Source organism: Protopterus annectens, chromosome 5.part0 (genome assembly GCF_019279795.1).
Source record: "Protopterus annectens isolate FY-2018-M chromosome 5.part0, PAN1.0, whole genome shotgun sequence".
NCBI classification, from domain to species: domain Eukaryota; kingdom Metazoa; phylum Chordata; order Ceratodontiformes; family Protopteridae; genus Protopterus; species Protopterus annectens.
In genome coordinates this window covers 1,183,364,153-1,183,388,091 of record NC_056735.1, presented here as the reverse complement: position 1 = coordinate 1,183,388,091, position 23,939 = coordinate 1,183,364,153, and the positions used below count along the sequence as shown (strand labels likewise).

Here is a 23,939-nt window from a genome sequence, read left to right as displayed (position 1 = left end):
TGTGGAATAATAAATCACATCTTTGTATAGAAGTAAGAACATTAGCAGTTTCTGTGTAGTAATTACACGTGTATTGTCCTACATTGCTGTTATGTAAATGTTGTTGTATTCCATATTTGTATGCTATTCTGTGTATTTTCACGTTACTATTCTGAGAGAGCCTGGGCCATAACAGAACAAGGCACTGTGGACACAGTACTTTCCTATTTAACAATATTTAGATGAGTAAACAAATCCCCCTCTCCTTCCACCCCAAGTTCCCTGCTATCATGGTAGAACATTTTCTAGAAGTGGGTTTGGCACCGTTGGTTAAGCCTTCTCTCTATTCATACTGGGCCTTCATTTGCACTATATTATTCAGTGTTCATCTCACTAGCGGTGGTCTGACAGTTGGCTACTCCCTCCATCCCCAAGCATCTGTCTCTAGTTTTTGTGTGGCCCCACAAACTAAAGGGGAAAAAACTTCCTAATGGGATTGTCTAGTTTAGAAGGTCTTGCCTTTTCAGACCAGATCCTCAGTTGGCTATGTAACAGATGTTGACAACTCCATTGATCCAGAGGGCATCTATTTTAGGGAAACCATTGCTGTCATGAGAAAACACTTTTATTGGAGTTCAAGCCATCATTTAATTCTTCAAAGAGTTACTTGAAACATCTGGTCACAGAAATTTTAAGGACCATGCCTCTTCTGCTAGTAATTCAGGCCTTTGAGAATGCTTTCTAGAACCAGATTCTCACCCCCTAACATTGAAAAACTAGGATTGTTTTTATAGGTTCCTTGACAAGTAAAAGAACTTATGCAAGAATGCTGTGGCAGATCCTAACAAAGTATTAACGGATGCTGCCAGTAGATCTAAATTGGTACTTTAGGTCAGCTTCCTACACAGTGATGAAGAGCAAAGTAGTGTGCAGGTTTAGTAAAAAGGTATATGTTTCTGCTGCACTTGATATCGGGTCTGCCAGTTGCCATACCCATGTGGTTCATTATCAAGGAAATTTCCTTAACTGGGACAGAGGATATGACTAATGATGTACTGGAAGAAACCTTAAGATGTACACTTACTAGACTAACCCAGGTTGCATTAAAGGTGGGTAAGCATGCAAGCAGATGAGCATACAGTGCTATAGATACGTTTACCATTGGAGCAGCTACAGGCCCCATTAAAATCAGGCTTGGCTCAGTATCCAAGGTGCAGTGCACCCTCAGAGAAAGACTGGCTTTTGATTATCCTTCACTGATTTTTATGGCAAGACATTGCAAGCCAGTGCAGTAGTTTTTTTACTCTAAGGTAAAGAAATTATCCCACTAGCCAGTGACCACCTTAACAGTAAACAGTCTATAGCATAGCAGTATAAACAGCAGAGGACCTTTTAAAAGAAGGAGCAATCTTGAGTGGGAGCTGGTGGAAGGAATCGAGGTGGGCTTCAGGGCAAGGATTGAGGAATAGATTTTTGCCTGATAAGGAGTTCTACCCCCCCCCCCCCCCCAGTCACTTCCTGCATGTGATAATTTATTTTTTTCTACAAGAAGTGGGCCTGGTTATACCTAACTGGTTAAGACTAGACACAATAGTTTGAGACTGTTTGATTAGCCTTCAGTTGATGATTATTTTGGACACTTGTTCCATATTTAATACAGCCCTGTTTTTTTAACCACTGCAAATCCTTCTTTCTGAGTTCATTTTAGTTTAACTCTGCAGTGAACATTCTTAAAATATAATACTTGTTTTCGTTATACCCAAATTATCTATTTTTTTACCTAAGTAAATTAGTCAGGTTGTAGTTTCCTCCTTGGGTTTCAGTCTCAAACTTTTGATCAACTTTTCCACTAACTGGCAACCCCATTAGTGCACTTTAACAAAAATTAATAATAATCAGATGTTCTTATTGTTCTGATCTGATGTCTTTTCCTTCCATTCCTCTGCACATGGGTCTTGGATCCAATGTCTCCATCCTCTGCCATTTTGAAGCTTAGGATCCGGTGTTCAGACTCCTCCCCCTACCCATAATCCCCATGCACAGGAGTTACCTCAGATCTCGTCTGCCAGTTTTGAGTGCTGACTGGTTCTCTCGTGCTCGGGCATTGTCAGCATTTTTTTCTTCCCAAAAAAAAAAAAGATAAAGCTTTGCTTATTATTATTATTCTTCATTTCTTTTTTTTAGGGTTGCAGATCCGACCCTCGGATCTGATTCGGGCACATTTCCAAGCTCCTCCCTCTACCCATAATGCTCTACACCATCCTCATCTCCTCAGATATTTTTTTACTGCCATTGCAACAGGAAGTGGTTTCGGATTTTCGAGCTACTAAAGAGAAAAGTTTCTAGATTATGATTTATAGTGCTGTTGGTACTTTTCCTTTTTCTTTTTTATTTTTCCTAATAAAAAAAAGACCAAAATTGTCATATCCGACTACTTCGGATCCGATAAAGACTAAATCATCTTTGGATCCAACAGAAACTAGACTAGCAAATAAGTCTGCCCCGCAGATCTGATTGTCCTAATATCCTAACACTTTGGATCCCAACGCAGCTTCTGATCTGGCAGACATTCTACTGATCCAGGGTACTTCTTTCCTGTCAAGCCTTCCTCAGATCCTAACCTTTTGGGTCTGAGATCTCGGAGCCGTACCCTGATCGGAGCAAACCAGCATCTCTTGCTCCAACTTCTCAGGTTATACCATCAGCGATTAAGTCCAGATATTCATCAATATGCTCTAGGTCTTCTCAGAGCTTTTCCCAATCAGAGATGGACAGGATGATGCAAAGTTTTCTCAAAGCTCAGATTCAGATGGGGATTTTGTCATCTCCATCCCACCTTGGATTCGTGAGAGCTCCAACACCCGTGCTACAAGCTCCTCTTCTGATTCGACCTACAGTCTCAGAATCCCAGGATCTGCTTTTCCTGAGAGAGTTGTCTGATATGAGAATATGTCTTTCTTCGACTTTGTCTGTTTCCTGGCCCGGCTGTGTTCTGATACCCTCTGATTGGAGTGAGTCCTGGATCTGAGATGTTGGGGATAGCTTTGGGAGGGGGCTTTGATCCCAACCGGGTCAGATCCATCCCTTCCCCTAGTGTCCTTGGCCTTTGACAGCTTGGGCTCAGTTCTGCCCGGAGGCTTTGGTTCTGGGGTGGGCTCCGCTCTGTCTTCTCTGGGAGCTTCGGCTCAGAGTTTCCCAAGGCAGTCAGCCTTCCAAGTAGCAGAGAGGGCTTTTTCTAGACCAAGAGATGTGACTTCTCATCCTCAGGATCCTAACAAATCCTCATCTCATCCAAGATTTGAGTCCATCCATCCTGCCATTGCACAGCCCCCCTCTCAGTTAAGCCTGCAGACTGCTTCCCTGCAGCGGGGTCCCCCCCTTTTTCCAATTCTTCCTCTGAGCATCCTACAGAGGAGGCCCATGGGAAGAAAAAGTGCAAGAGGAGGTACGTGGACTCCCGCCCTCAGAGTCCTTAACCGAGGATACTGATTTTGATGAGGAAGGATTCCCACAATCTCCACCAGCTGACATCTCCTTTGGAGACATCCTTGAACTCCTGAGGCAAAAAAGGTGGCTGGTCCTCCCAAAATTATTCTTCCAGGGTGTCTGTGTTCTTGGAGGCTTTTGGGTTGGACCTCTCTGTGTCCTGGGTGACTCATCCAGCGGGCAAACTCATTGACTTAGTTTCAAGCTGGGCTTGGAAGGAACCGGACACAGTTGAGCTGATCCCTAAGCATCCAGATAAGTTCCTGAGTCCGCCTTCCAACTGCTTACATTGGAGCAAGGGTGTCCTAGTTGATCCCATTGTTGTGTTAGCAGGCACGAAAAAGGAGCTCGCTGAACAGAGCTCCTCTGTTCATCTCCCAAACAAGGAGTCTCGGTCTTTGGGCAGATATGGAAACGTGTATACCTCAGCCACCTTCGCATTGAGTGCATTGAACTACTTGGCATATTTTACGCATCTGTAGAGAGATCTGGTCAAGGAGCTAACCACAACTCTCTGAAAGAGACCTTGTCAGGTGAGATGCCAACTGGGGAGAAACCTGTAAGTGACTCTGTCTTCCCTTGCAGACTCCTCAATGATGCTGATTTTGCACTCTGCGGAAGACACCTCATGAGCAACCAGTGCAGGCATAGCCATTAGGAGACATGCCTGGATGCGGCTTTGCGATTTTGTAGAACCCTTCAAGGTGTCTTTCATTAATCCCCCATTTGATGGTTCCTCTTTGTTTGAACCATCGGTAAAAGAAATGCTTGCTTGCAGCAAGAAAGATGGAAATACCTCGTCTGCCATAGGGATCAAGTTTTCTAACCCCCCCCCCCCAAGAACCTTTTCCAGAAATCAAAGAAATGGGAAGAAGACTTGGTTCAGAAAATCTCAGGGGCCTTTCCAGGACTCGCACGTGGATACCTCTTCACGGGTAATGGAGGAGGAGGTTTCAATGGCAGACACCACCCCAGAGGCAGGGGGGTCTGTAGAATCAGGTGCTTTAGGGAACGTTTTTCTGATAAGCCACATCAGCGCTTCTGAAGCACTGCCCAACTGATTGCCTGGGTGCTAAAAATAATATCCAGAGGTTAGTACATTCTCTTTTCCCCCTCACCTCCAAGTCCCAGCAGGGTACTCCCTAACATGCCACCCAGTCAGAGGGAATTTGCCATTCAAGAAGTTCAAAAACTTTTGGAGAAGAGAGTCATCCAAGAGGGCCTGACTGAACAAGTAGGATACAGAACTTATTCTCACTTCTTTTTGGTGCCAAAGAAAATAGGGGGCCTAAGAACAATAGTGGATATCAGCAACATCAACCTATATGTCAAGAAGTCGAAGTTTTGAATGGTTCCGATTCTGTCCATTCTGGCACTTCTATGCAAGGATGATTGGATGTGCTCAGTAGATCTCCAGGATGTGTATTTTATCAAAATGAGCAAATGTTGCAGGAGACACTTGCGCTTTCGGCTGGGGGCCAATCATCAGCAACTCAGAGTGCTGCCTTTTGGACTCATCACAGCTCCCCGAGTGTTTACCAGATATATGACAGTGGTCGCGGTTCACCTGAGACTAAAAGGATTCCAGGTGTTTCCATATTTAGACGATTGGCTCCTTACTGCACCAACAAGGCATCAGTTGATTCAAGCCAAGGATTGTCTGGTACAGATCTTCAATTCCCTGGGTATTTCAGTAAACCTGACAAAGTCAAACCTGACACCTGTGCAGAATCTAGAATTTATAGGAACACAACTGAACACTTCAACCCAAGTAGCTTCCTTACCTTTTGCATAACTTCTGTGAGACAGTAAGTCCAGGACTTATTGGATCTCCCATTTCCTCCAGCACAGTTAGTTCTTAGAAAGCTGGGGTCTATGTTAGCACCCATCATTCTAATACCTTTAGCAAGATACTATATGCGAGTCCTACAGTGGATCCTGGCTGTTCAGTGGTCCATTCTTTACCAGCCCTTATCTGCTCCTATCAGACATACTCCAATCTGCAGAAGCTGTCTCCAATGGTGGATGCAAATAAACTACTTATCGCTGGGCAGGTCATTCTCTCTCCCCTATCCAATAGCCACAGTGACTGTGGATGCTTTCTTTTGAAGTGGGGGGGGGGTATTATCAGGGAAAGATGGTCCAAGGCATGTTGTCCCAGCACGAAACCAAGCTGCATATCAATGTCCTAGAGATGAGAGCAGGCCTTCCAACATTGCATGCCTTTCAGGACCTTCTCCCTCTAGGGATTGTTGCAATTCATACAGACAACATGTAAGTGGTCTGGTATATAAACAAACAAGAAGGAGCCCAATCCTACCCAGTATGCAGAGGGGTCATGATTGTTTGGGAATGAGCGATCTCTTCAAGCTGCTTTCTGATTGCAGTGCATGTTCCTAGGGAAACCAAGGTGCTAACAGACAGCCTTAGCAGGTCTGTTCTGACCCTTCACTAGTGTTCCCTCAAACAAGCAGTAGCAAACCAGATTTTCAGTCATTGGGTCCAACCTTGCTGTGATCTTTTTGCTTCTCCTCTAACCAATAAATGCAGCAAATATTTGAAGGGGGAGTCACTGAGGCATGCTCTAGTCCACAGTTGTCCCCTGGGTCTCCTTTATGCTTACCCCCCCCCTTTCCTTTGATCCTGAAGTTTCTACAGAAAGCCAGCAGGATGAAGTGCTCAGTGATCCTCATTGGCCACTTCTGGCCTTGTCAGGTATGGTTCCCCTTCCTATGGTCTCACTTGAAGTATCCCCCATGGTTACTGGATCCCAATCAGGACCTTGTCTCCAATCTGGCAGAGCATCGACAGCCCACTCTGCACACATTCAAGCTGACCACATGGTTTTTCCACTTCCAGTGATTATAAGAAAGTCCAGGCTAGCTTCCACAGTATGCAACATAATGGCCTGTCAGAAAGCTTCCACAAAAAAGGTCTGTAACAGTAAGTGGAGAAGATTCACGATTTGGGCTTCAAAGGGGAATATTGATCCATTTACAGCTCTTGCATCAGCTATTCGCCTTTTTCTGAGTTCACTTTTTCATGACCGTGCCAGTTTTTCTACCATTAAGTTACAGCTGGCTGCCATTTCTAATTTTCATTCAGGAAAGGGATCTTCCTCTATTTCCTCCTCGAAATTATGCAGAGCTTTCATAAGGGGTATTTTTCTTCTAAGGCCTCCAATAAAAGACCCTTCTCCCCCTTGGTATCTTACAATTGTCTTTCAAGGCCTCACTCAAAAACCTTTCAAGCCAGCAAATAGTTGTGACTTGAATTTTCTTTCATGGAAGACTATATTCTTGGTAGCCATCACATCAGCGAAGAGAGTATCTGAACTGCAAGCCTTGTCAGCCAAACCTCCTTGCATCATTTTTCACAAACAGAGTTTCCCTGAGAATTAACCCCTCTTTTATGCCTAAGGTAGCAACAGAATCCAGCATTAAACAGTCCATTCAGTTACCGGTTTTCTTTCCAAATTACATCTTCTCGATGTTTATAGACAGTTGCATTTCTTTCTGCACAGGACAAAGAAGCACAGAAAATCTGATCAACTCTTTTTATATCTTTTTCTACTAATTGTGTAGGCCAAGCAGTATCCAAGGTCACCCTGGCTAAATGGATAACCAATTGCATTTATACCATTTATTCCCGAAAAGGTGATGGAATTGCCTTGTCCCATCTAAAGCCCACTCGACTAGATCCATGTCCACTTCAGCCTTTTCTGCCAGGACATCAATTGATGAAATATGTTTTGCAGCCACTTGGTCCAAGATTCATGCATTTGTTTCACATTATAAGTTGGACATTGCCTCCAGAAGCAGGGCATCCTTTGGCTCAACAGTGCTCTGGCATATCCTTCCTTAGGGGGTCACCCAGGAGTTATGTAGCTGGGAACTCTGACCCAACAGTGAGGGAGAATGAAAATAACAACAACAGGTATAGAAGTTATGTGCATATCATAACTAGGCATCTGTGTTATCTATTTTCATTCTTCCTCATTCCCCTCCCATCCATCCCCAGCCTTGGTATCTTCAACAAGTTACCTAGAGGAATTTGGAACCCATAGATTCATGGCTTGGGTCTCAGAAACTCTTGATCTGTTCTATTTCTTCCTGGTAATATTACTATTAGGGTAGCAAAGTTGATCTGAGGACTTGGGGAAGGCATGATGCATTATGGGACAGGGAGGAGCTCAAGACTTAGATCCTAAAGACTTGTGTATACAGCCAAATCAGATCCAAGGTTGGATCCGAAGACCCAACATTGAGGAAAAATGAAAATGGACAGCACAGATGCCAAGTTATGGTAAGTGCATAACTTCTCTTATTCCATTGTTCTTGATTTTCTGGCTGCCCTTTTCAAAGAAGGAGTTTTTTTTTTTGCGATTAAACTACAGTTGGCAGCCATATAAAATTTTCTTACGGGAGATAAAAATGATTATTTGGCTTCTTCATGTTATGCAAGGCCTTCTTGAAAAGCTCTTTCCTCCTTAGATCCCCAGTAAAAGATGCTTCACCTGGAACTTGATAGTGGGTATTGCAAGGTCTGACACAAAAACCCTTTGAATCTTCAGTAAAAAATGATATACAGTATCTATCTTGGAAGGCAGCCTTTTTAGTAGCTACCACTTCTGCCAAAAGGATTTCTGAACTGCAGGCTCTTTCATCAGAGACTCAATCCATTATTTTCCATAAAGACAGTGTTGCCTTACGAGCTAACCTTTCCTTTTCCTAACATTAACCAATCCATTCATTTACCAGTTTTCTTTCTAAAATTTTCAAATAAAGGAGAATACATGCTATGTCTTCTCAATGTACACAGGCAATTACATTTTTATTTACCCAGAACTAAAAAAAAATCATAGAATCAAACCAGCCATTTGTCTCCTTCTGAAAAAGTTGACTGGGTTATCCAGTATCTAAAGCTACAATGGCTAAATGAATAGCTAATTGCATTTCTCTACCAAGACCAATTAAAGCCCACTCAGCTAGATCCATGGCCACTTCATCTGCTTTTTGGTCAAGAACCTCTGTTGATGTTTGCGCAACAGCCACATGGTCCAATGCTGACACTTTTGTTACTCATTACAAATTGAACCTAATCTCCAAAACAGAATTACCTTTGATTCAACGGTTCTCTGGAATATCCTTCCATGAAAGCCACCCAAGATTCACATAGCTCGGAACTCTGTCCCATTCATTGAGGAAGAGTGAAAATGACAACATTAGATTTAAAAGTTATGTGCTCACCGTAACTAGGCATCTGTGTTGTCCTTTTTCATTCTTCCTCAACTCCTCCCCTTTCATCCTCGTTCCTGTAATCTTCAGAAGTGACCTGTTGGTTTTATTATTGGAACCTGTAGTTCTGGGTTTGTGTCCTTCTGTTATCTGTCCCTTTCTCTAACTTCTTAATGTGGATTTTATGTTAACAAACTCAGTGTACGGTACTGGGGCTGGACTAGGACATTACAGGTAGAGGGAGGAACTTGAGAGTCAGATCCAAAGTCTGAGGTATGCAGCTGAGTCAAATCCGAGGATTGGATTGGATCCATAACCCATTCATTGAGGAAGAATGAACATAGGCAACACAGATGCCTAGCTGTGGTGAATACACAACTTTTTAAAAGTTTTACTTTCTTGTTTCTCAGTGGGTGCTGTTTTCTCTTGTTTCTTTCTCTCCTTTCTATCTTAGATAAATATATGTATGTATGTATATATATATATATATATATATATATATATATATATATATATATATATATATACACACACACACATATATATATATATATATATATATATATATATATGTATAGCCACACATATGTATATTCCGTCAGTGAAGCTGGGCTTCGTGCCCTTGCCCTTGTTTTTGCTACCTTGTGTTGAGGTACTGTTTTTATTACCATTGTTGGAACCCCCCCCCTTTTTTTTTTTAATAACTGTGCTGGTATTTTGGCGTTATCGTTGTTAGTTCTTTCTTGTTTACCTTGCCTTTCCTTTGGAGTAGTTGCCTCTGTTAGTTTGAGATGTACACAAAACCTTCTGGCTTTAAAAAAATGGTCATCATGTGGGCACAAAATTCCTAATTGAGATGCTCACTCTTGAATGTGTGTACTACCTTGGTTGCAGGGCATCTTGGCACTGATTGTAGTATTTGTGCAAAAGCAAACTTGTGTTGAAAAGCCTGCTTCTATCATCACCATCTTCTTTTGGAGCTCCCCTCTCCTGCAAGAAATCTTCGGAAGCATCCAAGGAGAATACTGCTGGCAAAGTTAAAGATTCAAGGAAGCGTTCCCCCAATCACTCCCCTCCTATTTCGGCCTCAGCTCCACCCGAGACAATTGCAAAATCCTCTGATTCGACTGCTGCTTCAGATTCAACTCAGTCTAATCCAAGATCCTTGGATCTGACTCGATCCAAATCAAAGTCTCCATGCCAGAGGTTTCCTAGATTCTCTCCTGAGCCTGTCATCTCAAAACTCCATTCGCCTTTCTTACAGGTGAAACTTGGATGGGTTTCCAGACCACCCTCAACCTCTTCATCCCTCAATTCGTCTAGGAGCCTAACAGAAGCAGATGTGTACAGGATGATGAGAAAGCCAAATTCAGTTGGGAGTCATTCCAGCTCTGTCTCCCATTGGATCTCTTTGCCTACCACCAATCCAGTCCCATCTTTTGAGTCTTACTGTGATCTGCCTCTTGATTTTGGAGTGTCTGGACCTGGAAATCCCAAGTTTGTGTCTGATCCTGTGGCCTGGCCCTCATTGACTGCAAGACCTTTTGTGATCCAGATGGCTTTGACTCTTTTGGAGCTGGAAGGACCTTGGAGCCATAGCATCAGCTCTGGATCAGGGTGTTTGGGTTTGACTCTGATCATTTAGGAGCCATCCCTTCCCCTTGGAGTGTCAGCACTGGACAGTTTGGTTCTGAACTTTTCATCGAGAAGGAGTATTGGGGATGCTTGTAGCTGTACTGGGCAGGTAGCCTACCTTGCTAAATGAGCCTCAATCATTCTCTTCTTTCTAGCTGTTCTGACTGGAATATGGTTTAATTTAGACTGTGTTTTTGATGAGGTACCTTCCTTTGCTGCAGGGTGATAGGCTGACAAGGGACAAACTCGATCTGAGGTAATCCATGCATAGGATAGGATTATGTGAAGAGGAAGAGCTCAAGCTGCGGAGCCAAAGTCTATTGAAGTGGCCGAAGCTGGATTTAGATTGGTTGAGGAAGGATAAAAACAGACAACACAGATGAATTGTTATGGTGAGTACATAACTTTTGGTTTTAAGCAGTTAGGGCCTTCCTTGTTGAGATGTCTTCACTTCTTCCCTTAACGCCAAATGCAGCAAATTTTTTTTGCTCTGACGTCTTGTGAGAGGAAGTCACCCAGAGATGCTTTGATGCACCCTTGGCCCGAGGACTTTATATGCCTTTCCCCTTTCTATCTTATTCCAACATTCCTTCAGAAAGCCTCAACATTGAGGGTCTCTGTCATCCTCATAGCTCCTCATTGGTCTTAAAATATGTGGTTTCCCTTCCTCTGTCTTCATCTAGTCACTTTGCGTGGGGCTTTGGGTCAGACCCTAACTTAATATCTCAGCCATCTGGGGAGCCTCACTTGGACATATGAACACTCAAATTAACTGCGTAGTTTCTCTAATTCTAGTGATGGTTTGGCAGTCCAGGCTTTCCACTCCCATCATACACATTTTATCTTCCTCACATAGACCTTTGACTAGGAAGGTGTACAAAAGCAAATGGAAAAGATGTTTTATTTGGGCAGCAGAAATAGATCTTGACCCCTTTTCAGCTCCTCTTCCCACAATGCTAGACTTTCTAGCTCATCTCTTTCAAGAAGGAGCTAGTTATTCCACTGTCAAGGTTCATTTAGCTGCTATTTATTATTTTCCCATTGGAGAAGATCAGACCCTTTTAGTCTCTCTTAGACTATCCAAAGTTTTTCTCAGAGGTTTTTTTCTTTTATGCCTCTATCCCACCCCCACCCCCCTCACCACTCGGATACACTTCCACCATGGTATATCACCATTGCTTTTCAGTCTTTGATGGGACCTCCTTTTGAACCTGCTGCTAAGGCTAATTTGAAGTATCTTTCCTGGAAAACCGTATTTTTAGTAGCTGTAACTTCTGCCAAAAGAATTTCTGAGGTACATACACTTTTTCAATACCTCGTTATTTGTTTTTTCACAAAGAGAGTCTATCTGAGGACAAACCCATCCTTCCTAACAAAGTGGTCTCTGAATTCTTCATCATCAAACCATTAATCTCCCAGTATTTTCCCAAAGTTCTCCAGCATGGGTGAATATACCTTTCATCTGCTGGATGTTCATGTTGACAACTGTGTTTTTATTTACATTGCATTCCTTCAGGAAGTGTGAGCAGCTTTACATTTCCTTTTCGAAATCCAAATTGTGCCAAGCTGTATCCAAAATCTCCTTGTGTAGATATCTGACTCAGTGTATTTCCTTCATCTAGCAACATAAGGGATTGTCTCTCTTTCAGAACCCAAAGCTTATCCAACAAAATCAAAGGCACATCTACTGCCTTTTACTGTAGTATCCAAAAACAATGAAGGCTAGTACTACGAAATGTCACAAACCAGCAAAAACAAGATAGTACCAGTGGAAGAAACACGGCTCCTTTTCTTTTTAACAGCTTTATTTGCGAGAAGGTAACAAAACACCACAGCAGCACGTAAATCCAGCAACCAGCTCCAAACACATTAACGCTATGTCTCCACACCTGCTGCTTTGAACTCACTTCCTCAGATGCACAAGAATAATGCTTACTCTTCCCCTTCAACTTAAATACTGTTACTAATTAGATAATTGAAACTCTTAATACAATAAAAATTCCTAATTACACTTATTCCATCATGATTACATTAAAATCCACCTCAACAAAATGCCTTCATGTGTTTTTTTAAAAATAATGATTAAAACAAACACATTCCATTTTATTACCTTACTATTCACAACATTTTATCCCTGCAATTAATTCATAGGGTTTATTTATAAAATTCAATAAATTAAATACATAAATTTCATACATAAAAAATTCATACATAAAAAATACATATACCCAAACAACCCATTCATTGCTCCCTCTAGTGTATAAATTACCACATTTCACTCAAAATTTTTAAAGTGCTTAGAATAATGCCCATCAACATTTTTATTGCCAAAAAGCAATCCCAAATTCATTTCCTGGGAACACTGTATTCACATAAAAAAAATGATTTCATACACATCATACCCATTTGTGTTTCAGAAATGGAGCATTTTCTTTTTAATATTTTTAATAATTTTTAATATTTTAACTCCTAGGGTATACATTACCCCACTCAGAGCTTCGCTGCCCTTATTTTTAATACTGGGGCTAATGACACATAATTATTAAGCCCTGGTGAATTATAAGCTTCAAGTTGGAGTTGCCAAAGTAACTCTTTATACTCAATGTTCTCCTCCCATGGTCCACCACGAATATCCTTATTTACAATCTCCAGCACAAAAAAAGTATATTCAGCTTCTTCACATTTTGTTTTGTGTTTAAATAGGGCATTACACATACATTTTGTCTTTATTTCATAATTATGTTCGTAAATTCTATCTCTTAGTCTTCTTTCAGACTTCCCCACATAAAATGCGTCACATTTCTTACATATACTCAGATAGATTATGCCTTTAGTCTGACAATTAGCATATTGCTTGCTCTGAACTAAAATATCCCTACTTTTCACATATATTGTGTCTTTATTACAAATAAAGGGACACTGGGAGCACCTCCCACATTTAAATGTACCCTTTCTCTCCCTGGTAGTGGTATTTTCCTTACTTTTCCTTTCAAAGAATTTTTTCAAGTTTTTTCCTTTTCTGAATGTACATTTCAAGGGCTGTGTGAACAAGCTTCCTAAATCAGAGAATTCACTAAACTTTGCCCACTCTTCTTCCACCATTCTTCTGATGACTCTTGCCTCCCCACTATAATCTAGTATAAAATTATTTTTCGCATCAAAGCTGTCCTTTTCAGTGTTATTCACCTCCTTAGGACCATCATCCTTCCCTAAAATAGGCTGATATTTATCCAGTCTTCCATTCCTAACCTCCTTTTCAATTTCCCCAATTAAATTGCTCGGGTACCCTCTGTCCATAAACATCACATGTAGTTTGTTACATTCTTCATCAAAGTCACAATCCCTAGAGGACATCCGACTACCTCGGACAAACTGTCCTTTAATTATTCCCTTTTTATGGTGGTGGGGATGTGCACTCTCATATGCTAAAAAGGAGTTAGAATAATTATCCTTTCTGAATACCTTAGAGTAAAATTCCCCTTCTCCTTTTCCAACAAAAATGTCCAGATATTTCAGACATTCCACACTCTTTGAATAAGTAAATGACAAAAAGGAGGTGGTTTGAGAAATATAGTGAAAAAAGGCTTCAAATTCAGCTTCTGACCCTACCCACAATAAACAAATGTCATCCAGAAACCTTTTATACATTTTCCAGCAGCTTTTAAACTGTGAATTCAACACAAATTTTTGCTCCCATGCTGCCAGAATAATATTCGCATATATGGGTGCACAATTTGCACCCATAGCAATTCCTTTTGTCTGCTTAAAAAATTCACCTTCAAAGTGCAAGTAATTACTTTTCAACACAATGTCCATTAATGTTAAAATTAGACAAAATTCATTATGCGTAAACTTTCCATAGTTAAGCAATGCCTCCTCAAACCATTCCATTCCCTCTTTGTATGGAATGGATGAAAAAAGGTCCACTATATCTAAGGTTATAAAGACTAGTTCTTCATCAAAAAACTCCTTCTTAAGGTTCCGGAGTAGGTCCCATGAGTCCTTAACCACACCTGCGCCTTCCTTAACCACTCCCTTTAACTTGCAATCTAGCCATTTGGCCATAGGGGCCGTAACAGATCCTTCTGAAGAGACTATGGGTCTCATGGGTGGATTTACCTCATCCTTATGGACCTTGGGTATACCAAATATGTTAGGGACCTTCGGTTTCTCCACATGTAGAAATCTAAATGTGCTCAAATCAATTACTCCTTCTAATAGTAAATTATACAATTTCAAATAAACATTCCTATTAGAAATATTGATTTCATTTATGGAAGATCTCACATATCTTTCTTCATTACCTAAAAGTTCCAACATTTTGGCCTCATAAATCATATGGTCCATAATTATTGTACCCCCTCCTTTGTCAGGTTTCAATATTCTTAAGGTAGGATCATCAGAAAGTTGCAACAGTAACTCATTCTCCTCCTTCGTTAAATTATACCCTATCCTGTTGTCCATCAAAACTTTCCTTAACTTCCTTTCCATTACCATTTCAAAATTCTTTAATTGCTGATTTAAAGGAGGGTTGAACACACTTCTTTTCCTTAGATTCCCTTTTACCATACTGTTATTGCTCTGTTCATGGAACATTAATTCAAGATTTTTCTTCCTTGTAAACATTTTAAGATCAATCAACACCTTGTTCAAGTCAGCCTTCCTATTGGGCACAAATTTCATTCCCTTAGTAAATAATTGGAAGTGTATAGCTGAAATTTCTACACCACTGTAATTGTAAATGTTATAATTCCCTAATTTCCACACAACTCCCTCCTTAACCATTTTTTTCTCCCTCTGAGGGGCTTCAATACTCCCACTTCCACACTCTACCATTCTCTGTAAGGCCTGCTCCTGTTCTGGTACCTTTGGTATTGAGCCCCCTTGGTAGTTTTTTTGTAGGTTCCTCTGATGATAATTTTTAATTCTTTCAGATCTCCTCAACTCTGGATATTCGTTATCCCCCCTACTAACATCCCTTTCTCCGCTCTCTACATAGTCTTCTTCACCCAGGTTTTCCTGATTATAAACAATGTTAAACTTTTGTGGAAAAAAGTCCCTGGGTTTTGGGTAATTGGTCTTTTCCTTGTACTCCATAATGTCCCTGTCAAGCTTTTTACATTTCCTCTCAAAAATATTATTCATGCTCTTCTCTATATTTCCCAATGTATTTTGGTATTTAACCTGATTATCTTCCACTTCAAAAAGTAAATCCTTAGTAATGCGTTCATTCACTTCTTTTATTTTGTTATTTAAATCATCCATAACCCTCATATTTTCTTTAATAATAGCCTTAAGAATTTCAAACCCACACATATCAAAAATCTGTAGTAGTTCAACGTGAAATTCACTACCTATCCTCACCTTGTTAGGGTACCGGCAAACCCTCAGGCCTTTAGGCACAATTTTTAAACTTAAACATTCATTTAGGTATGCATTTTCCATTTCCAGGTTTTTGAATTTGAATAACATTTCATCAAACACTCTCAAATTATTTTTAAAAGATGAATTAACGTCATTTGAAGGCACTTTGTAAACATTTTTAGTTTTAAAGTTATATTTAAAATTATAAACATTATCAAAGTCCACTTTAGTTTGGTTGGAATACACATCATGTTCTCCATTAGAATTACCTGTAGTCCTGTTACAAGCCGTAACATTACTACAACTTCTGGATGTATTTCCAACATTTTTACGCCTCACCGCCCTGTTATCACTATTGTTCGTTGCAAAAGGCGGACGGGCATCATCCTCCGAGCTCCCCGAAAAAATATTTGGAATGCCCACTTCTCCGTGCAGCACACTCTGCCTCGGGCCGATGTTCTGGCTCCCTTCACCTCTATCCGGACTGGAAACAACGCTCCTTCCTCTTTCTTTCTCTTTCCCTCCTCGGGAGAGCCTCCTGGTTGTTCGGCAAACCGCTAATAGTTCCTATAGAAGCAGGACTTGTTTCCTGCCAACAATTCCAGCAGCTGGATCAACTGATTGGATAACCTATCCAATCTGTCCGTGCTATCTGATCTATCCAATCCGATTACTCCTTCCACGCTTGCCGTCGAGCCCTCCTCCACCTCCATAACACGACCAACCGAAAACAATGAAGGCTAGTACTACAAAATGTCACAAACCAGCAAAAACAAGATAGTACCAGTGGAAGAAACACGGCTCCTTTTCTTTTTAACAGCTTTATTTGCGAGAAGGTAACAAAACACCACAGCAGCACGTAAATCCAGCAACCAGCTCCAAACACATTAACGCTATGTCTCCACACCTGCGTTTTCGTTTGAACTCACTTCCTCAGATGCACAAGAATAATGCTTACTCTTCCCCTTCAACTTAAATACTGTTACTAATTAGATAATTGAAACTCTTAATACAATAAAAATTCCTAATTACACTTATTCCATCATGATTACATTAAAATCCACCTCAACAAAATGCCTTCATGTGTTTTTTTATTTGTTTATTTATTTATTTGTAATAAAGACACAATATATGTGAAAAGTAGGGATATTTTAGTTCAGAGCAAGCAATATGCTAATTGTCAGACTAAAGGCATAATCTATCTGAGTATATGTAAGAAATGTGACGCATTTTATGTGGGGAAGTCTGAAAGAAGACTAAGAGATAGAATTTACTAACATAATTATGAAATAAAGACAAAATGTATGTGTAATGCCCTATTTAAACACAAAACAAAATAGCTGAATATACTTTTTTTGTGCTGGAGATTGTAAATAAGGATATTCGTGGTGGACCATGGGAGGAGAACATTGAGTATAAAGAGTTACTTTGGCAACTCCAACTTGAAGCTTATAATTCACCAGGGCTTAATAATTATGTGTCATTAGCCCCAGTATTAAAAATAAGGGCAGCAAAGCTCTGAGTGGGGTAATGTATACCCTAGGAGTTAAAATATTAAAAATTATTAAAAATATTAAAAAGAAAATGCTCCATTTCTGAAACACAAATGGGTATGATGTGTATGAAATCATTTTTTTTATGTGAATACAGTGTTCCCAGGAAATGAATTTGGGATTGCTTTTTGGCAATAAAAATGTTGATGGGCATTATTCTAAGCACTTTAAAAATTTTGAGTGAAATGTGGTAATTTATACACTAGAGGGAGCAATGAATGGGTTGTTTGGGTATATGTATTTTTTATGTATGAATTTTTTATGTATGAAATTTATGTATTTAATTTATTGAATTTTATAAATAAACCCTATGAATTAATTGCAGGGATAAAATGTTGTGAATAGTAAGGTAATAAAATGGAATGTGTTTGTTTTAATCATTATTTTTAAAAAAACACATGAAGGCATTTTGTTGAGGTGGATTTTAATGTAATCATGATGGAATAAGTGTAATTAGGAATTTTTATTGTATTAAGAGTTTCAATTATCTAATTAGTAACAGTATTTAAGTTGAAGGGGAAGAGTAAGCATTATTCTTGTGCATCTGAGGAAGTGAGTTCAAACGAAAACGCAGGTGTGGAGACATAGCGTTAATGTGTTTGGAGCTGGTTGCTGGATTTACGTGCTGCTGTGGTGTTTTGTTACCTTCTCGCAAATAAAGCTGTTAAAAAGAAAAGGAGCCGTGTTTCTTCCACTGGTACTATCTGGTTTTACTGTAGTATCCCCATTGATGACATCTGTGTTGCAGCCACCTGCTCAAAAGGCCACACCCTCATTTTTCATTACAATTTGGACATTCAATCCAAATCTGTGGCTTCTTTTGGTCCAGCTGTGCTGAGGAATATCCTTCAGTGAGACCACCCGGGAGTTCAAGTATGAGTGGATGGCAAAGACATCATCCAGATACAAAAGTTATATACTCACCATAATGTTAGATCTGTGTTGTATTCCATGCATTCCTCTACTACCCTCCCTCCGTCCCCACCCATGTTTTATTTGCATCACATAATCTTGTTCATTAGTTATACCTACTTAGGAAGCATCTGACTGAATTTGCCTTGGCGCCTGAAGATTTAGCTAGTCACTCCACTGTTTCTTCACCACTGCTCTTTGTCTACTGAGTAAATACTTATCTCCTTCTGTTAAGGATATTTTCAGGTACTTTTAAAGGGTCATATTCAATCTGAGGTAACTCCTTTTGTGCATGGTGATTATAGGTAGGGGAGGGGCCTGAGCACTGGATCCTAAGCTTTGAAGTGGCCAAGGACGGATCTGAAGTCAGATCCAAGGCCCATGTGTTGAGGAATAGACAGACTACAACAGCACAGATATAACATTATGGTGAGTAAGTAACTTTTTTGTTTTTTTTCCCTCAAGTTATTTTAGACTCTGTGGCTGCTGGCTGTCAAAGCCTTCCTTATGGATTTTGAACTTATTGGACCCCAGTTACTGCAGAATCCTCACTGTGAGGGAAAGGAGGTTGTTTGTTGGCATCTTGCCAACAGGGGGGGGTTTATTAGACTCTAAACCCTCCCTGTGCATGCGTGCAGTTGCTGGAAAGTGATGAGCTACTATCACCAGATTAGGAATGCCAAGTCCATTTATCTAGTTTTGGCAGTTTTGGGGCTTCACAAGCCTCTGTTTACTTAGATTAATATTCCCAGGAATAGCAAGTTGACAACTTATCCAGCATCTGAACTGCCACTCAGACTTGAGCATATGGGTCGAAGTGTGGACGTAATCACTCTATGCTACAGAAATGGTCTAGGTCTCTGTCCTATTTTGTCCCCTTCCTGTGCAGCCTCACGTAGTGAGCACAAGCTGTATTTCAGCAAAACAGTGTTACTGTTTCCCTTTACCCCATTACTTGGAATTTGGTTCCTTGTAACCACTTTGTTTTCTGTTTTATTCGGCACCTCATTTTCAGTAGGAATTGGTGTCATAGCCACCTCCTAAAGATCTTGTAGTTGCTACAGACTTTTAACCCTTTACTTCAGGAAACTTGCTTTCATACTAATTAATCCACTGGCTACTGACCCCCTCACTCCCTCTAGGAGTTGAGCTTTAGTTTTCCCTTTGGTTTGCTTCCTACTGTCCAACAAAAGCCTGTTGGTGTGCCTTTGTATCTTTATGGTTTGATATATTCTGGCTTCTTTCTGGATTTTATTTCCAGTTTATTTTGACCCCCTTCTTCAACTCTTTGTTAAATGTGAACTTTCCCACGCATCTTGGCATCACCACATCACGTTATTACGTCCTTACTGGTGTCTCTGGACTTTATTGCAGTATACTTTGTTTTTTGTTTTATATTTCTCATTTTGTTAATCAGGCAATTCCAGTGGACAAATGTCAGTTTTCAGGGGTGAACTGAGAGCAATGTCTTAGTTAAGTGACTTTTCAGAGCCACACAGTAGGCAAGTAGAGGTCAAAGAAATCAAACCCTGTCCCCATGACTAACAGAAAGCAGCTCATTAACAGCTCGGGAGCTTAATCCTCTGTGATAACTGCCAGACTTGTCTGACTGGTCCACTCCCCTTTCCTTCCTTTTCAGTCATTACATTGCATTATGCAAGTCCCAGAAGCTTCCATTTCCATTCAGACCTATTCCTGTGTTTGTGGCGCCACATAAGTGTTTTAAGGATTTGTTAATTTGTCTTACTCATCCCCCTATTCCAGCCACTTGCTGTCCTCATGGTATACAAACTTCACCCCTAATAATATTGGGCAAATAAAACTAGATGTTCTGTAGTCCTATCTCACCTTCATTCTTACATATGGGATCAGAGCCGATCCTCGGCTCCGACTCGGCCTATTTACAAGCTGTAAGTCCTCTAGTTGGCTCATGGCTAGGTAGGTATCCCATGGTGCACCAGTACAATCCCCAGATCTCATTTGCCGCGTCAACGAGTTTGGTTGTGCTTCTCTTTGGCTCTGGCTAAGTTCTGCATTTACTATACTTATTCAAAACGTTTTTTGGACTGTTTAGTCAAAAACTGTTATTGTATCATTTAGTCACAGTTATCGTACTTTGCTGTTTAGTATAGTTAGTCTTTATAGTTGCACCATTTAATACAATCTTTGGCCTTTTTGACTTCTTAGTATTGGTATCATGTATGCTGGTTTTCGTGTTACTTAGTATTTGTAGACGCCTTTTGCGCTCTGTTAGACTGTGTGTGTCAGTAGGCATAAGCCAAGTTCTTTGCAGATTCCCGCTTGTTGAATTGTTATCGTTGTTAACAGAACTAGGTTCTGTTTTATTCCTTAGTCATAAGTCTGAGTTTTTTGCAGATTCCTTCTTGCTTCATTGGTTACTGTTAACAGAACTAGGTTCTGTTTCCCTTGTTTAGTATTCCTGTTTGAGTGTGTGAACTTCTCTGCTTACTGTAACTCTCTAGGTCTGTTTTAGTTAGAAGAACTAGATTCTCCGTTTCCCTTCCTGCCCGGGCTAGGCCCGTTTAAGTTAAAGGACCTAGTCCTCATGCTGTCTTTCTCTTTCCTGCAGGGCTAGGCCCATTTAAATTAGAGGACCTAGTCCTCCCTCTCCTTCTTTCTCTGTGTGTTTGTGCTCATCTCTGTGAGAATGTCTAAAGCAAGTAAGGACCATAAGCCATCTGGCTTTAAGAAATGTATTAAATGCTCTCAGATGATGTCCATAACGGATGGCCACAGTAACTGCTTTTACTGTTTGGGGGCCATCCATTTATAGGAGACTTGCTTATTTTGCCACTCTTTCAGTGCTAGGGTGTTGCAAGAAAGAAAAAAAACAAACTCATCCTAAAAGGTCTTCTTAAACCTTCCTTTGAGGAAGAGCTGGCTAGCTCTTCCTCCTCTTCTAAATTTGCAAAGGAAAAGTCTAAATCCTCTAAGAGTTCTTCCCTGGCACCGACTGGTGTCATCGGAGCCACCTCTTAAAATCTCCAAATCAGATAAGTCCACTGTCTAATCAGCTCTACAGAGTTCGGTGCCAGCTGAGAGCAGTACTGTGATTACAGGATCGGTTCCAAGTATTTCGGAGCCAACCGCTGAGGCCATTTCATGGAGCCGGTCTATGGATCCTCTACTGGCCTACCCTATATTGAAGTCTCCAATACTGCAGAGATCCTGCTCTCCTACTCTGTCATCCAGGTCTTCAGGAGCTTATCGGAAGAAGATGTGGGGAGGGTAGTGCTGAGACTGTTGAAGTCATCTGCCTTACCTAAATTGTTGTTGGCTCTGACCCAGTCTGTTCCGGAGCCACTTGAGTCCGTTAAGCCCCATTCAATCATTCCTCCTCAGAGCCATGCTGGTCTTTCGGAGCTGGAGTGTTTGGTACCACTGGTGGAATCTTCGGCTCCAGTTCCCCCTGTGGCTGTTTCGGAGCCGAGTTCTGCTCTGACACTCAAGGGCGCCATCCGTAGTGTCTAGGAGCTGAAGCTCCCTGGTCGGCCTCGACAAGGATGCTTGGAACCGAACTTCTTCGGTTCAGAGTCTTCCTCTCGGCGCTTCAGCTAGGGTGAGTTCAGATCCTGTGTCTATCTCGGAGCCAATGGCTCTAGAGCCGACAGCATCCTCTGCCCCCTCGGAGCCAGGGAGGTCTTCGGAGCCAGAGAGGTTGGCATTCGAGATGATGAGGAGTGTGCTGTCCAGATCATCAGCTCCTATCAAGGGTACCGGTACTGTTCCCCATAAGGCACCTACTTCTGTCTCAGCTCATACTCTCTCCTTGGACAACATAGATCCTCAGCCTCAGGTGCCACCTGCTGGTGGCCCCCACTCTTCTGAGACCTCCCTGGAATATCCTTCTGAGGAGCCTCCACGGAAGAGAACATGTAAGAGGAAGCATGTAGACTCCCAGGATGAGTCTCTGACCTCTGACACTGACCTCGAGGAGTCAGAAGGGTCCCCCAAGTCATCCTCTGATGATGTCTCCTTCATAGACATTCTGGAGATCCTTAAACAGAGGTGCGGCTGGCCCACTGCCACCCCTTCTGATGAGGAGTCAGTGTACCTGAAGGCTTTTGGGTCTCAAACTTCAGCCTCTTGGGTGTCTCCACCCTTCGATGAACTGATGGAGCTAGTTAGTCGAAAGGTGTGGGATACTCCTAATGCCGTGGAGCCAGTCCCCAGGAGACCGAATAAATTTCTTTCTGTACCCCCAGAAAAGGATTTTTTTGTCTAAAGGTGTTCCCGTAGATGCCATGGTGGTGGCAGCGGCCACTAAGAAGGAGCTAGCTGAGAATTTTTCTTCTGTTCATCCGCCGAATAAGGAGTCTCGAACGATGGACAGATACAGGAAGCGTATCTTTTCTTCAGCGGCATTTACCCTTGGATCACTGAACTACCTTACTCACTTCACGAGGCTTCAGAGAGATCTCCTTAAAGAGTTAGGAGATTCTCTACAAGGTACATGTACTCAGGGAGTCCCTGACAAGGTGCCTGCCCAGTTGTCCACCTTGAACTCTGTCGTCAACTCTTCCATGCGGCTTATTTCGTATGCAGCCAATGGAGCGAGTAGAGCAGTGGGTTCAGGAATTTCCCTAAGGCGTCATTCCTGGATGCTTTTGTGCAACTTTGCAGAACCATTCAAGTCTACCTTTACCAATGCCCCCTTCGACGGTTCCTCATTGTTTGGACCCAAGGTAAAGGACGCTATCACCTGGTACGAGCAAGAAGGAAAAACACTCTCTGTGTGGGAGTATGTTTTACTGTTCCTTCTAGACCATAGCCTAAGGGTCAGAGGGGCGGTAAGATGTGGTTCAAGAAGTCCCAGAGGTTTTTCCAGGATGCATAGGGTGACTCCTCCTTCAGAGACAGAGGAGGAAATGGTAGACGTCGCCCTAGAGGCAGGGGCAGTCCGCAAAACCAGGGAGGTTGTAATTCCTTTTGGGGCCGGCCTTACCAGCGCTCCTGATGTGGGGCCCGACTGTGCTTCTCTGGGGTCGGTCGGGGGTCGCATTTCTTTGTATCCAGAAGCCTGGCTGGGTATCGCTCAAGACAAGTGGGTACAAAGAATTATTACCAGAGGTTATGTCATACCCTTTTCTCTTCCACCCGTTGTTCCCAAGAGGATCCCGGATGTTCCACCCAATCACAGGGATCAGGCAATTGTGGAGGTCTACAAGTTGCTGTCAAAAAGAGTCATCCAAACCGTCCCAGCAGACCAAATAGGATCCGGAACTTACTCCAGATTCTTTTTAGTGCCAAAACATACAGGGGACTGGAGGCCCATTTTGGACCTCAGCAGATTGAACGAATCAGTAAAAAAGGACAAGTTCTGGATGATGATACTGCAGTCTATGCTCCCATTATTAGGAAAAGACAATTGGATGTGCTCAACAGATCTACAAGATGCCTACTACTACATAAAAATGGACAGGACGTTGAGGAGTCATCTACGCTTCCGGCTGGGAGCCAGTCATTACCAGTTTTGTGCTCTGCCCTTTGGTCTCACCACAGCCCCCAGGGTGTTCACCAAATGTATGGCAGTAGTGACAGCTCACCTGAGACGTTGAGGATTCCAGGTGTTTCCGTATCTGGACGACTGGCTCTTGACCGCCCCCAGCAGGCAACTACTTTTTCAGACCAGGGACGCTACTATTCAGCTTTGTGCCCAGCTGGGAATTTCTGTAAATTGGGAAAAATCTGCCTTATTGCCCTCTCAATCCGTGATTTTTATAGGCGCAGAGATAGACACAGTAGACATGTT

The 23,939-nt window shown here is 41.7% G+C and overlaps 1 protein-coding gene across 2 annotated transcripts in view; it reads left to right on the top strand.

Annotated features, from left to right (window-relative positions):
* Positions 1-23,939, top strand: part of TRIP12 (thyroid hormone receptor interactor 12) — a 3,849,287-nt gene that overhangs the window by 3,711,213 nt on the left and 114,135 nt on the right. The gene's annotated exons all lie outside the window — the stretch shown is intronic.